This window comes from Ranitomeya imitator, chromosome 5 (assembly GCF_032444005.1).
Source record: "Ranitomeya imitator isolate aRanImi1 chromosome 5, aRanImi1.pri, whole genome shotgun sequence".
NCBI classification, from domain to species: domain Eukaryota; kingdom Metazoa; phylum Chordata; class Amphibia; order Anura; family Dendrobatidae; genus Ranitomeya; species Ranitomeya imitator.
This window is the reverse complement of record NC_091286.1, coordinates 538,836,115-538,851,233: the sequence shown is the minus strand read 5'-3', so window position 1 is coordinate 538,851,233 and position 15,119 is coordinate 538,836,115. Positions and strand designations below refer to the sequence as shown.

Here is a 15,119-nt window from a genome sequence, read left to right as displayed (position 1 = left end):
AACTAAGCTCTCTACATAGATACAGGAACAGAGCCAAGCTTACTACTTTGATACAGGAACAAAGCAAGCTTACTGCATAGATATGTGAACAAAATAAAACTTACTCCATAGATACGTGAAGAAAGCTGAGCTCATTACATAAGTACAGGAACAAAACTGAGCTTACTACATGGATTTGGGAGCTGAACTAAGCTCACTAAATAGATACAGGAACAGAACCAAGTTTACTACTTTGATATGGAAACAGAACAAGCTCACTGGGACCAGAATTGAGCATAATACATAGATACTGCAACAGAACCAAGCTTACTGCATAGACACGAGAACAGAACCGAAAACAGAACCGGGCATACTGCATAAACATGGGAACAGAACTAAGCATACTTCATTGATATGGGAACAAAACTGAGCTTACTGTACAAATAGGGGAACAGAATTGAGCTTACTATATAAATATGGGAACTGAACCAATTTTACTGCATAGATATGGAAATAGAACTAATCTTAGGACATATGTAAAAGAATAGAACTCTGCTTACTACAGAATTTTGAGAACAAATCTGGATGAAAATCTTTTTGCGCACCACCTTTAAAAAAAAAAGAAATTCAAAAACTAACTTTTTTAAAATAAAAAATATAAAAATGTTCTGACATGTAAGTCTACGTTCACATTAGCGTCGCGTCGCCGTTGCGTCGGCGACGCAGCGGCGACGCACGCAAAAACGCGCGCGTTTTGCGACGCGTGCGTCATTTTTGACGAAAATCGGACGCACAGAAAATGCTACATGTAGCGTTTTCTTGCGTCCGACGCTAGCGTCGGAAACGACGCACGTGGCGAAAAACGCCACCAAAACAACGCACGCGTCCCCTATGTTAAACATAGGGGCGCGTCGCCGCTGCGTCGCCGCTGCGTCGCCGACGCAACAGCGACGCACATTAGCGTAACGCTAATGTGAACGTAGCCTAAGAATACTACTAGGATTCAGCTGCTTTCACACTCTCCGTACTCTATATATGACGTTCTTATATGCAATTTGCATACTTACAGTCAGCGTTGGACTGGAGCACCTTGGGCCCACCAGAGAATATCATTCTTGGGGCCCACTATGTAACTACATAAAAATAATCACAAGACAACCAATTGTGCGGTAAAATGCGATAATATTAGGGTATAATATAAGGTAGTACATGTCTTAATTATATAACAGGGGTTGGGGTAGCCCCCCTCATAGAATATAATGTAGCCCCCTCATATGGTATAATGCAGCCCCCTCATAGAATCTAAGTAACCCCCTCATAGAATCTAATGTAACCCCCTCATAGAATATTATGCAGCCCTCATATAGTATAATGCAGCCCCCCTCATGGGGTATAATTCAGCCCTCCTCATAGGGTATAATGTAGCCCCCTCATAGGGTATAATGCTGCCCCCCCTCATAGAGTACAATGCAGTCCCCCTCATAGGGTATAATGTAACCCCCTCATAGGGTATAATTCAGCCCCCTCATAGGGTATAATGCTGCCCCGTCTTAGGGTATAATGCTGCCCCCTCTTAGGGTACAATGCAGCTAGGACTCATATATATACAGTACAGACCAAAAGTTTGGACACACCTTCTCATTTAAAGATTTTTCTGTATTTTCATGAATATGAAAATTGTACATTCACACTGAAGGCATCAAAACTATGAATTAACACATGTGGAATTATATACTTAACAAAAAAGTGTGAAACAACTGAAATTATGTCTTATATTCTAGGTTCTTCAAAGTAGCCACCTTTTGCTTTGATGACTGCTTTGCACACTCTTGGCATTCTCTTGATGAGCTTCAAGAGGTAGTCACCGGGAATGGTCTTCCAACAATCTTGAAGGAGTTCCCAGAGATGCTTAGCACTTGTTGGCCCTTTTGCCTTAAAGGGACACTGTCACCTGAATTTGGAGGGAACAATCTTCAGCCATGGAGGCGGGTTTTTTGGGTGTTTGATTCACCCTTTCCTTACCCGCTTGCTGCATGCTGGCTGCAATACTGGATTGAAGTTCATTCTCTGTCCTCCATAGTACATGCCTGTGCAAGGCAAGATTGCACCTTGTGCAGGCATGTACTACGGAGGACAGAGAATGAACTTCAATCCATTATTGCAGCCAGCATGCAGCCAGCGGGTAAGGAAAGGGTGAATCAAAAACCCCCAAACCCCGCCTCCATGGCTGAAGATTGTTCCCTCCAAATTCAGGTGACAGTGTCCTTTTAACTCTTCGGTCCAGCTCACCCCAAACCATCTCGATTGGGTTCATGCCTGGTGATTGTGGAGGCCAGGTGACTAGTGGTCACTATATTTTTCTTTTTACTGCACAAAATTAAACCTTAACAAGTGGAATCCTAACATTGAGTAATGCACTCTTAGAACTTGGCTGCTTTTACACTTTCCATACTCATCACATGGAGTATATGCAATTATGCATAGAAATGATCATGCTGCCTTCTCTTCTGCTACTCTCAAAGATTTCAAATGAAAGAAACAGGAGTGAAACGGGTTGATGCATGACTGTAAGCAGGTTCAGACTGGCCCATCGGAAAACCGGAGGATTCTCTGGTGGGTCCAGGCACTGACCTGTTGACATACAGGGCCAGCAGCTGCCTAGGGTCCTCACTGCTCCAGGCCCCCCCCCCCAGCCAGTGGTGTGTCCCTAACGGCACACCATGTAGCTGCTATGGAGCCCCCGATGCCAGGGTAGCAGCAGCAGATGACAGGAGGTAGAAGCCGGCTGCTGCAGCTAAAGCCTGTCTCTGCTGCTAAAGAGAAATTAATATTCTCACTTCCCCATGCCCCCATGGGCGTGGAGAGGGGTAAATATTCATTTTGCTTTAAAGGGAAGGTGCCACCAGTTTTCTCGTATTTTGTTTTTTTGTGAAATTAAGCTTAAAATAGTAATTAAAATGTATTAATGCAATGTTTGCACTGTTTGCAAACATTTCTATATGAAAAATATTATATATTTTTCAACAAATATACATATTTACCACTAGGGGGAGCATTTTCCGTTTTAGACCTCAAGCAGCTATAGTAAGATTTAGCAGCTCTGCCCCAGGGATATTAGACCACCCAAAAGGGGAGGGAAATGGTGATGTCAGCAGTTACTGCTCCAACAGTAAGAATGAAGAGCAGCATCACAGGGCAGCACCATTTTGTGTGTGACTGTCCTGTGACCTGCTATCACCAGCAGTTACTGCATCAGAGGAGCAGAACACAGTGGACTCAGCAGCATCTGGACCCAAGAAGAGTGAAGACATGTGGTGTGCATGGAGCAGCATTAGGAGCTGTGTGGGAGCTCCAGCTCTGCAGTGAATAGCCAGGCATTATGGAGGGAGGGGAGAGATGCATTGTATGGCTAAGGCCGGGGTCACACTAGACCGCAATACGGACGAGTGCAATGCGATAAAAAAATCGCATAGCACTCGTCCCAATGTTAACCTATGGGGCAGCTCCCATCATCCGATATTCTCTCGGCCGTATTCAGGATCCGAGTGAAATCGCAGCATGCTGCAATTCTCAGCGTATCTCGGCCGAGAATCACCAATGAAAGTCTATGGGGGTGAGAAAAAAAAAATCGCACAGCACACGGACCTTCAGTGTGACGTGCGAGAAATTCTCAGGCATTGGGCAGGTGACAGGAAAGGCTCAGCCATTATTTGCTCATTTTGGAAGTGTGTGAGAAAATCTCACCATATGGATGCCATACGGATGTCACACGGATGCCAAACGGATCATTGGATGCGAGAAAATCGCATCCTCGCACTGCACACGGATCACTGTTTTGGTAACATTTGTGCGATTCTCGTCCATCAAAAACGGACCTTTTTTATACGTTGTGTGTGTCCCCGGCCTAAGAGTGACTGATGGGAGAGAAAGAGACGTGATGTATGATGAGTGAGACACATATGGAGTGTGATGGGGAGATACACATTGAGGCTGTGTGCACACGTTCAGGATTTTTCGCATTTTTTTGCGTTTGTTCGCTATAAAAATGTGATAAAAACAATTTAAAAATGCATACATATGCATCCCATCATTTATAATGCATTCCGCAATTTTTGTGCATATGTTGCGTTTTTTCTGGGGGGAAAACGCATCGCAGTAAAAAACGCAACATGTTCTGCGCATGTCGTGTCTCCTCCTTTGATGTGGGCTGTACAGCTGACATGTGCGCGCAATAGCGGCAGGTGAAATCGCAATTCACCCGCCGCTATTAACCTGTTAAATGCCGCTGTCAAATGCTGACAGCGGCATTTAACTACCGCTTCCAGCCGCGCGGCCAGAAATGGGCGTATCGTCCACCACCGTCACATGATCAGGGGTTGGCGATGCGTCAGGATGGTAACCATAGAGGTCCTTGAGACCTCTATAGCTACTGATGCCGGCCTGCTGTGAGCGCCTCCCTGTGGTCGGCGCTCATAGCAAGCCTGTAATTCAGCTACGGAGCAGCAATCTGATGATCGCTGCTATGTAGCTGAGCCGATCGAGTTGTGCCTGCTTCTAGTTTCCCATGGAGGCTATTGAAGCATGGCAAATGTAAAAAAAATGTTTTTAAAAATATGAAAAAATAAATAAAATTAACAATAAAAAAATCAAACCTACACATATTTAGTATCGCCGCGTTCAGAATCGCCCAATCTGTCAATAGAAAAAAACATGACTGACATGTGCCCGCAGTAGCGGCAGGTGAGATCGCGATTCAACCGTTCCTCTGTATGTGTTTTCCGTCTGGCGGAAACAGCTGTTTTGACGGATCCTGCAAAAAACGGATGAAACGTGTGGCCATCCGGCGCTAATACAATTCAATGATAAAATAACGGATCCGGCGAAAAAAAACTAATCTGGCAGAAAAAAAAGTAAATTGTGGAAAAAAACGGATCTGGCGTGAAAAAACGGATCTAGCGGAAAAAACTGATCTGGCAGAAAAAAAAGGAACTTGTGGGAAAAAAACGGATTAGGCGGGAAAAAAAGGATCCGATGGAAAAAAAACTGATCTGGCAGAAAAAAAGGAAATTGTGGAAAAAAACGGATAAGGCGGAAAAAAACGGATAAGGCGGAAAAAACCGGATAAGGCGGAAAAAAAGGATCCGATGGAAAAAAAAACTGATCTGGCAGAAAAAAAAGGAAATTGTGGAAAAAAACGGATCCGGCGGGAAGAAACGGAACTGGCAGATAAAAAAAAGAACTTGTGGAAAAAAATGGATCCGGCGGGAAAAAACGGATCTGGCGGGAAAAAACGGATCAGGCGGGAAAAAAAGGATCCGATGGAAAATAAACTGATCTGGCAGAAAAAAAAGGAAATTGTGGAAAAAAACAGATCAGGAGGGAAAAAAAGGATCCGATGGAAAAAAAAAAACTGATCTGGCAGAAAAAAAAGGAAATTGTGGAAAAAAACTGATCCGGCGGGAAAAAACTGATCCGGCGGGAAAAGACGGATCAGGCGGGAAAAAAAGGATCCGATGGAAAAAAACTGATCTGGCAGAGAAAAAAGGAAATTGTGGAAAAAAACGGATCTGGCGGGAAAAAACAGATCAGGCGGGAAAAAAAAGGATCCGATGGAAAAAAAACTGATCTGACAGAAAAAAAAGGAAATTGTGGAAAAAAACGGATCCGGCGGGAAAAAACGGATCCGGCGGGAATTAACGGATCCAGCAGGAAAAAATGGATCCGGCGGGAAAAAACGGATCCGGCGGAAAAAACGGATCCGGCGGAAAAAAATGGATCCGGTGGAAAAAACGGATCTGGCGGAAAAAAAACGGATTCTGCAAATGTGCTCGCAGGATGCGTTTTTTTTCCCATAAACTTGTATTAGCGACAGATCGTGACGGATGGCCAGCGAGGAGAATGGAACAAAACAAAATCCTCTAAACTGCATGCTCGCAAACGCCAGAAGCCTGACAAACAAGATGGAAGAACTAGAAGCAGAAATATCTACAGGTAACTTTGACATAGTGGGAATAACCGAGACATGGTTAGATGAAAGCTATGACTGGGCAGTTAACTTACAGGGTTACAGTCTGTTTAGAAAGGATCGTAAAAATCGGAGAGGAGGAGGGGTTTGTCTCTATGTAAAGTCTTGTCTAAAGTCCACTTTAAGGGAGGATATTAGTGAAGGAAATGAGGATGTCGAGTCAATATGGGTCGAAATTCATGGAGGGAAAAATGGTAACAAAATTCTCATTGGGGTCTGTTACAAACCCCCAAATATAACAGAAACTATGGAAAGTCTACTTCTAAAGCAGATAGATGAAGCTGCAACCCATAATGAGGTCCTGGTTATGGGGGACTTTAACTACCCGGATATTAACTGGGAAACAGAAACCTGTGAAACCCATAAAGGCAACAGGTTTCTGCTAATAACCAAGAAAAATTATCTTTCACAATTGGTGCAGAATCCAACCAGAGGAGCAGCACTTTTAGACCTAATACTATCTAATAGACCTGACAGAATAACAAATCTGCAGGTGGTCGGGCATCTAGGAAATAGCGACCACAATATTGTACAGTTTCACCTGTCTTTCACTAGGGGGACTTGTCAGGGAGTCACAAAAACACTGAACTTTAGGAAGGCAAAGTTTGACCAGCTTAGAGATGCCCTTAATCTGGTAGACTGGGACAATATCCTCAGAAATAAGAATACAGATAATAAATGGGAAATGTTTAAGAACATCCTAAATAGGCAGTGTAAGCGGTTTATACCTTGTGGGAATAAAAGGACTAGAAATAGGAAAAACCCAATGTGGCTAAACAAAGAAGTAAGACAGGCAATTAACAGTAAAAAGAAAGCATTTGCACTACTAAAGCAGGATGGCACCATTGAAGCTCTAAAAAACTATAGGGAGAAAAATACTTTATCTAAAAAACTAATTAAAGCTGCCAAAAAGGAAACAGAGAAGCACATTGCTAAGGAGAGTAAAACTAATCCCAAACTGTTCTTCAACTATATCAATAGTAAAAGAATAAAAACTGAAAATGTAGGCCCCTTAAAAAATAGTGAGGAAAGAATGGTTGTAGATGACGAGGAAAAAGCTAACATATTAAACACCTTCTTCTCCACGGTATTCACGGTGGAAAATGAAATGCTAGGTGAAATCCCAAGAAACAATGAAAACCCTATATTAAGGGTCACCAATCTAACCCAAGAAGACGTGCGAAACCGGCTAAATAAGATTAAAATAGATAAATCTCCGGGTCCGGATGGCATACACCCACGAGTACTAAGAGAACTAAGTAATGTAATAGATAAACCATTATTTCTTATTTTTAGGGACTCTATAGCGACAGGGTCTGTTCCGCAGGATTGGCGCATAGCAAATGTGGTGCCAATATTCAAAAAGGGCTCTAAAAGTGAACCTGGAAATTATAGGCCAGTAAGTCTAACCTCTATTGTTGGTAAAATATTTGAAGGGTTTCTGAGGGATGTTATTCTGGATTATCTCAATGAGAATAACTGTTTAACTCCATATCAGCATGGGTTTATGAGAAATCGCTCCTGTCAAACCAATCTAATCAGTTTTTATGAAGAGGTAAGCTATAGGCTGGACCACGGTGAGTCATTGGACGTGGTATATCTCGATTTTTCCAAAGCGTTTTGATACCGTGCCGCACAAGAGGTTGGTACACAAAATGAGAATGCTTGGTCTGGGGGAAATTGTGTGTAAATGGGTTAGTAACTGGCTTATTGATAGAAAGCAGAGGGTGGTTATAAATGGTATAGTCTCTAACTGGGTCGCTGTGACCAGTGGGGTACCGCAGGGGTCAGTATTGGGACCTGTTCTCTTCAACATATTCATTAATGATCTGGTAGAAGGTTTACACAGTAAAATATCGATATTTGCAGATGATACAAAACTATGTGGGATTTATTATGATGGAATATAGGCTGAACTGGATGGACAAATGTCTTTTTTCGGCCTTACTAACTATGTTACTATGTTACTATGTAAAGCAGTTAATACAAGAGAAGATAGTATTCTGCTACAGATGGTTCTGGATAAGTTGGAAACTTGGGCTGAAAGGTGGCAGATGAGGTTTAACAATGATAAATGTAAGGTTATACACATGGGAAGAAGGAATCAATGTCACCATTACACACTGAATGGGAAACCACTGGGTAAATCTGACAGGGAGAAGGACTTGGGGATCCTAGTTAATGATAAACTTACCTGGAGCAGCCAGTGCCAGGCAGCAGCTGCCAAGGCAAACAGGATCATGGGGTGCATTAAAAGAGGTCTGGATACACATGATGAGAGCATTATACTGCCTCTGTACAAATCCCTAGTTAGACCGCACATGGAGTACTGTGTCCAGTTTTGGGCACCGGTGCTCAGGAAGGATATAATGGAACTAGAGAGAGTACAAAGGAGGGCAACTGTTATGGCTGGCAATCAGGCAACACAGTGTGCAGTAATCAGCGCACATACAGAGATCTGGCAATAACCAAAAACAATAGGACGAGCTCTGAGACGTGGAATCTCTGTAGACTGCAGTACCTGATCTATCCTCACACAACTATAAGCAGCAGTGGATTGCGCCTATCACTACCTATGCAACTCGGCACTGCCTGAGGAGCTGACTAGCCTGAAGATAGAAATAGAAGCCTGACTTACCTCAGAGAAATACCCCAAAGGAATAGGCAGCCCCCCACATATAATGACTGTTAGCAAGATGAAAAGACAAACGTAGGAATGAAATAGATTCAGCAAAGTGAGGCCCGATATTCTAGACAGAGCGAGGATAGCAAAGAGAACTATGCAGTCTACAAAAAACCCTAAAACGAAAACCACGCAAAGGGGCAAAAAGACCCACCGTGCCGAACTAACAGCACGGCGGTGCACCCCTTTGCTTCTCAGAGCTTCCAGCAAAAGTTAATAGCAAGCTGGACAGAAAAAACAGAAAACAAACTAGAAGCACTTATCTAGCAGAGCAGCAGGCCCAAGGAAAGATGCAGTAGCTCAGATCCAACACTGGAACATTGACAAGGAGCAAGGAAGACAGACTCAGGTGGAGCTAAATAGCAAGGCAGCCAACGAGCTCACCAAAACACCTGAGGGAGGAAGCCCAGAGACTGCAATACCACTTGTGACCACAGAAGTGAACTCAGCCACAGAATTCACAACAGGCAACAAAATTAATAAAGGGGATGGGAGAACTACAATACCCAGATAGATTAGCGAAATTAGGATTATTTAGTCTAGAAAAAAGACGACTGAGGGGCGATCTAATAACCATGTATAAGTATATAAGGGGACAATACAAATATCTCGCTGAGGATCTGTTTATACCAAGGAAGGTGACGGGCACAAGGGGGCATTCTTTGCGTCTGGAGGAGAGAAGGTTTTACCACCAACATAGAAGAGGATTCTTTACTGTTAGGGCAGTGAGAATCTGGAATTGCTTGCCTGAGGAGGTGGTGATGGCGAACTCAGTCGAGGGGTTCAAGAGAGGCCTGGATGTCTTCCTGGAGCAGAACAATATTGTATCATACAATTAGGTTCTGTAGAAGGACGTAGATCTGGGGATTTATTATGATGGAATATAGGCTGAACTGGATGGACAAATGTCTTTTTTCGGCCTTACTAACTATGTTACTATGTTACTATGTTACTATGTCGCGTGGTCGCGTCCGACGTGCAAAGGATCCGTCGTGTTTTGGCGGACTGTCGGCACAAAAAAACGTTCAAGTGAACTTTTTTTGTCCAGCGCGTCCGCCATTTTCTACTGCGCGTGCGCTGCCAAAACTCCGCCCCCTCCTTCTAGACTTCAGAATGGGCAGTGGATGTGTTGAAAAACTGCATCCGCTGCCCACATCGGGCACAAATTTCACAACGTGCGTCGGTACGTCGGCCCGATGCATAGCGACAGACTCGTACCGACGCAAGTGTGAAAGAGGCCTTTGTGAGGGTTGAATTAAAAAAAAAACAAAAAAAACCGCGTGGGCGCCCGTGCAATTTTCTGCGCCAGAGGGGGAAAGCCGACGGCCGGGGGCCAATATCTGTAGCCTGCTATGAATATCAGCCTGCAGCTGTCTGTATAGCCTTTACTGGCTATTAAAATAAGGGGACCCCAAAAAAAAAAATTGCGTGGGGTCCCCCTATATTTTATAGCCAGAAAGGCTACGCAGACAGCTGCAGGCTGATATTCATAGCCTAGAGAGGGGCCATGGATATTGCCCCCCCCCCCCAGGCTACAAATACCAGTCCGCAGCCGCCCCAGAAATGGCGCATCTGTAAGATGCGCCAATTCCGGCACTTAGCCCCTCTCTTCCCACTCCCGTGTAGCGGTGGGATATGGGGTAATGAAGGGTTAATGTCACCTTGCTATTGTAAGGTGACATTAAGCCGGGTTAATAACGGAGAGGCGTCAATAAGACGCCTATCCGTTATTAATCCAATACTAAGAAAGGGTTAAAAAAAACACGCACACATTAGGAAAAAAGTATTTTAATATTCTTCATTTCACCATACTTACCATACTTCAGCGCCTGCAAAAAACGTAAAATAATAAACCGTATACTACCTTTCCGCCGTAGTCCAATTAATAACGAGTGTCCCACGACGATCTCCCCTATAGAACAGTGACATCGGGTGATGTCACTGCTCTATAGGACCCTCAGTGACACACTGACAGGAGACAATGGCTCCTACAGTGCATCACTGAGGTTACCTTAGGACAATGTCTCACTTTATGGCAATTGCTGCCTGGGAAAATTTCTCATACAGCAATGGCATAAAGTGAGACTAGGGACTTTTTTTTTTACAGCGGCGGAGGAATACAGTGGTGGAAGGATACCTTCCTGCTGTCATTGTGTTCCTGGAGCCCCTAGAGAGCAGTCGCATTATCTGATGCTGCTGCTCTCCACGGGAGATCGTCGTGGGACACTCGTGGATTTCTGCGGACAGGGAGTATATTGGTTGTTTGTTTTTTTAATATTTTTTTTACAGATGACACTGGCTTCGGGGAACAAAGTGACAAGTAATGGTGAGTATGAAATCTATGTTTAATGTACTGTATGTCTATATGTATGTAATGTATGACTGTATTGTATGTAGCATGTATGTGGCATGTATGTATGGAGTATTTTTTTTTTTCATTCAACACATTAGCCGGATGATGGGACTATTACTGTCCCATAATTGGCTAATGTGTCAATCACTGTCATTGTAGCAGGCATCGTCTGATGGGACTTGCAGTCACATCGGACGATGCTTGCATACACGCATAGAGACCCCCCCACGCTGCACAGAGACCCCCCCACACCGCACAGACCCCCCCACGCCACACAGAGACCTCCCCACGCCGCACAGAGACCTCCCCACGCCGCAGAGACCCCCCCACGCCGCACAGACCCCCCCACGCCGCACAGAGACCCTGCACAGAGACCCCCCACGCCGCACAGAGACCTCCCCACGCCGCACAGAGACCCCCCACGCCGCACAGAGACCTCCCTACGCCGCACAGAGACCCCCCACGCCGCACAGAGACCCCCCCACGCCGCACAGAGACCTCCCCACGCCACACAGAGACCCCCCACACCGCACAGAGACCCCCCCACTCCGCACAGAGACCCCCCCACTCCACACAGACCCCCCCACTCCGCACAGACCCCCCCACTCCGCACAGACCCCCCCACTCCGCAGAGACCCCCCCACGCCGCACAGAGAGCCCCCATGCCGCCCAGAGACCCCCCACACCGCACAGAGACCTCCCCACGCCGCCCAGAGACCCCCCACGACGCACAGAGACCTCCCCACGCCGCACAGAGAGGGAGAGCGACACAGGGGGAGAGTGCAGTTTACCGGAGATCACTGGGATTGTGGGGAGGCGGAGACAGAGCAGGGGGAAGCACACGGCAGAATGTGAGAGCAGAAGATGTCTGCCCATAACCTGCAGTGCCTGGAGTACAGAGGAGCAGTGAGGGCTTCTTCTCTCCTGTGATAGAGAGCAAGTGGAGCTCGGCAGATAGCACAGGGCTCTAATAAAATGGCAGCTAGTCACACCTACAGCAGTGAGTTGTGCAGCCCACAGAGGCGTGCCCAGCTCACTGCTAATGCTGCTGCAATGTTACAGATAGGGTCCCTGCTGGTCTATTATCTCCTATGTCCATGGGGTGCCGTAATCTGACACTGATAGGGCCCTGCTACTGCTGCAAAACCAAGATGTCAGCCCCCAGTGCATTCTTTCTACTCATATATCACACGAAATCTGTTTTACATGCATTCAAATCTGGGTTATAACAGCATGTTATGCTACATTACATTGATTAATTAATGATCTACAAACGCGGTACCTTCCCTTTAATAGCGGGCAGTGTTAGCTGCAGGATGTCGCTCCCCCAGGGGCCCCCTGCCCACGTGGCCACTATGGGGCCTTACGTGAGGGGGGCACGGCACCAGCACACCCCCCTGGTACGTGCCGCTTTCAACTGTATCAGCATCATAGCATGGATAATTAAATCCCGACATTATGTTGCAGAATCTAGAGATACATGCTTTTCCTGCATTTCCCGCTTTTACCTCTTACTTAAAAATTCCTCCAACTTTCTTCCCTGCCAGTCCACAGTCCTGTTCCCTTATATAGCGCAATATTCTTTCCTCTATATGATGCATTTCTTTCTTGGTGTACATTAATTGTTTTTATCATTTCATTATTTACCCTTGAATTAATTGACTTCATCTTACTTTTTACGTTAATGCTTTTTATCTCTTTTTCACTTACAGAAATCCCTATGTGCGAATCTTCCATTGTGGAGCCAATCACATAATTTACAGTGCCTCCTTCTCTGAGCCACCACATTACCGTTTTACCATCATTGTTGTACCATACGTGTATAGTACCTGCACGTACTTGTTTTTTTTGCTATGATTCTAGCATTTTTTTCATTTGTTTTGTAAACTGCTCTTTATATTTCCATTATATATTATGTATTTTTCTGTTCCTGTTTACTTTATTATTATTTTCTTTGTATATTTTATGTTTCATAGACTTACCTTGACAAAGGCCACACATGGGCCGAAACGTTGGCTTAATGTCTGTAATTCAAGTCTTCATATACATTTTCATTTACTGCACCTTGGAATGCTGAATGGCTTTGTGATGGCCACTCCAAAACCTTGACTTTGTAATTCTTAAACTCCTCCAGGGTTACGTTTGGTTTCCGTGCTGCCTCTTTGATTAATGCCCTCCTTGCCTGAGCTGAGAGTTTTGGTGGGTGGCCCTACTCTTGGCAGGTTTGTTGTGGTACCATGTTCTTTCCATTTGATAATAACTGATTTGATGGTACTAAGGGGATCATCAGAGATTGGAATATTTTTGCTATAACCCAACCCTGACTTGTATTTCCCAACAACATTAACCCTGACTTGTTTGGAGGTCTCCTTGGTCTTCATGGTGTTGCTTGGTTAGTTGTGCCTCTTTCTTAAAGTTGCTGCAGACTCTGTGGCCTTTCAGAAAAAGTATGCATATACTAACAGACATGTGATACTTAGATTGCACACAGGTGGACTTCCTTTCACTAAAGGTACCGTCACACTAAGCGACGCTGCAGCGATACCGACAACGATCCGGATCGCTGCAGCGTCGCTGTTTGGTCGCTGGAGAGCTGTCACACAGACAGCTCTCCAGCGACCAACGATCCCGAGGTCCCCGGTAACCAGGGTAAACATCGGGTTACTAAGCGCAGGGCCGCGCTTAGTAACCCGATGATTACCATGGTTACCATCGTTAAAGTAAAAAAAACAACCGCTACATACTTACCTACCGCTGTCTGTCCTCGGTCTGCTTCTCTGGTCTGGCTGTGAGCGCCGGGCAGCCGGAAAGCAGAGCAGTGACGTCACCGCTCTGCTTTCCGGCCGCTGTGCTCACAGCCAGACCAGAGAAGCAGAGCGCCGAGGACAGACAGCGGTAGGTAAGTATGTAGCGGTTGTTTTTTTTACTTTAACGATGGTAACCATGCTAATCATCGGGTTACTAAGCGCGGCCCTGCGCTTAGTAACCCGATGTTTACCATGGTTACCAGCGAAGACATCGCTGAATCGGTGTCACACACGCCGATTCAGCGATGTCTGCGGGGAGTCCAGCGACGAAACAAAGTTCTGGACTTTCTTCCCCGACCAGCGACAGCACAGCAGGGGCCTGATCGCTGCTGCCTGTCACACTGGACGATATCGCTAGCGAGGACGCTGCAACGTCACGGATCGCTAGCGATATCGTCTAGTGTGACGGGGCCTTAAGCATGTGACTTAAGATGCTAATTGCTTGCTTCATATCAAACGGGCTGAATGCATATGCCAATTTTTAGTTATTTGATTCCCTAAATTTAATTTTTGCCTATATTTTCCTCACTATTTAGTGCTGATGTTTCAAACATAAATAGGATTACAAAAATAGTTAAACACAGGTTGTAATGTAACAAAATAGGTAAAAGCCAAGGGGGGGAAGACTTTTTCAAGCTACTGCGTGTACATATGGAAATGAGCATTTATCACACCCCCGGAAGAAGAATAGGCGAAACGCGCGTGGGGGTGGGAGACGCAGCAGTAACCTAGCACTTGCCAAATATCAGGTAAAAACATATGCACTAAAGGCCCCTTCACATTTAGCGACGCTGCAGCGATACCGACAACGATCCGAATCGCTGCAGCGTCGCTGTTTGGTCGCTGGAGAGCTGTCACACAGACCGCTCTCCAGCGACCAACTATGCCGGTAACCAGGGTAAACATCGGGTAACTAAGCGCAGGGCCACGCTTAGTAACCCGATGTTTACCCTGGTTACCATGCTAAAAGTAAAAAAAAACAAACACTAGATACTTACCTACAGCCGTCTGTCCTCCAGCGCTGCGCTCTGCTTCTCTGCTCTCCTCTTGTACTGTCTGGGAGCCGGAAAGCAGAGCGGTGACGTCACCGCTCTGCTTTCCGGCTCACAGCCAGTACAGGAGGAGTGCAGAGCGCAGCGCTGGAGGACAGACGGCTGTAGGTAAGTATCTAGTGTTTGTTTTTTTTTACTTTTAGCATGGTAACCAGGGTAAACATCGGGTTACTAAGCGCGGCCCTGCGCTTAGTTACCCGATGTTTACCCTGGTTACCAG

At 45.4% G+C, this 15,119-nt stretch overlaps 1 long non-coding RNA gene across 1 annotated transcript in view; it reads left to right on the top strand.

Annotated features, from left to right (window-relative positions):
* The window catches only part of LOC138638363 (uncharacterized), a 39,142-nt gene extending 25,575 nt beyond the window's left edge, over window positions 1–13,567 (top strand). Inside the window, exon 5 of the long non-coding RNA XR_011312491.1 lies at window positions 12,753–13,567. This is a non-coding gene — a long non-coding RNA (uncharacterized lncRNA). The remainder of the gene's footprint in view (window positions 1–12,752) is intronic.
* Window positions 13,568–15,119: the final 1,552 nt, after the last annotated feature.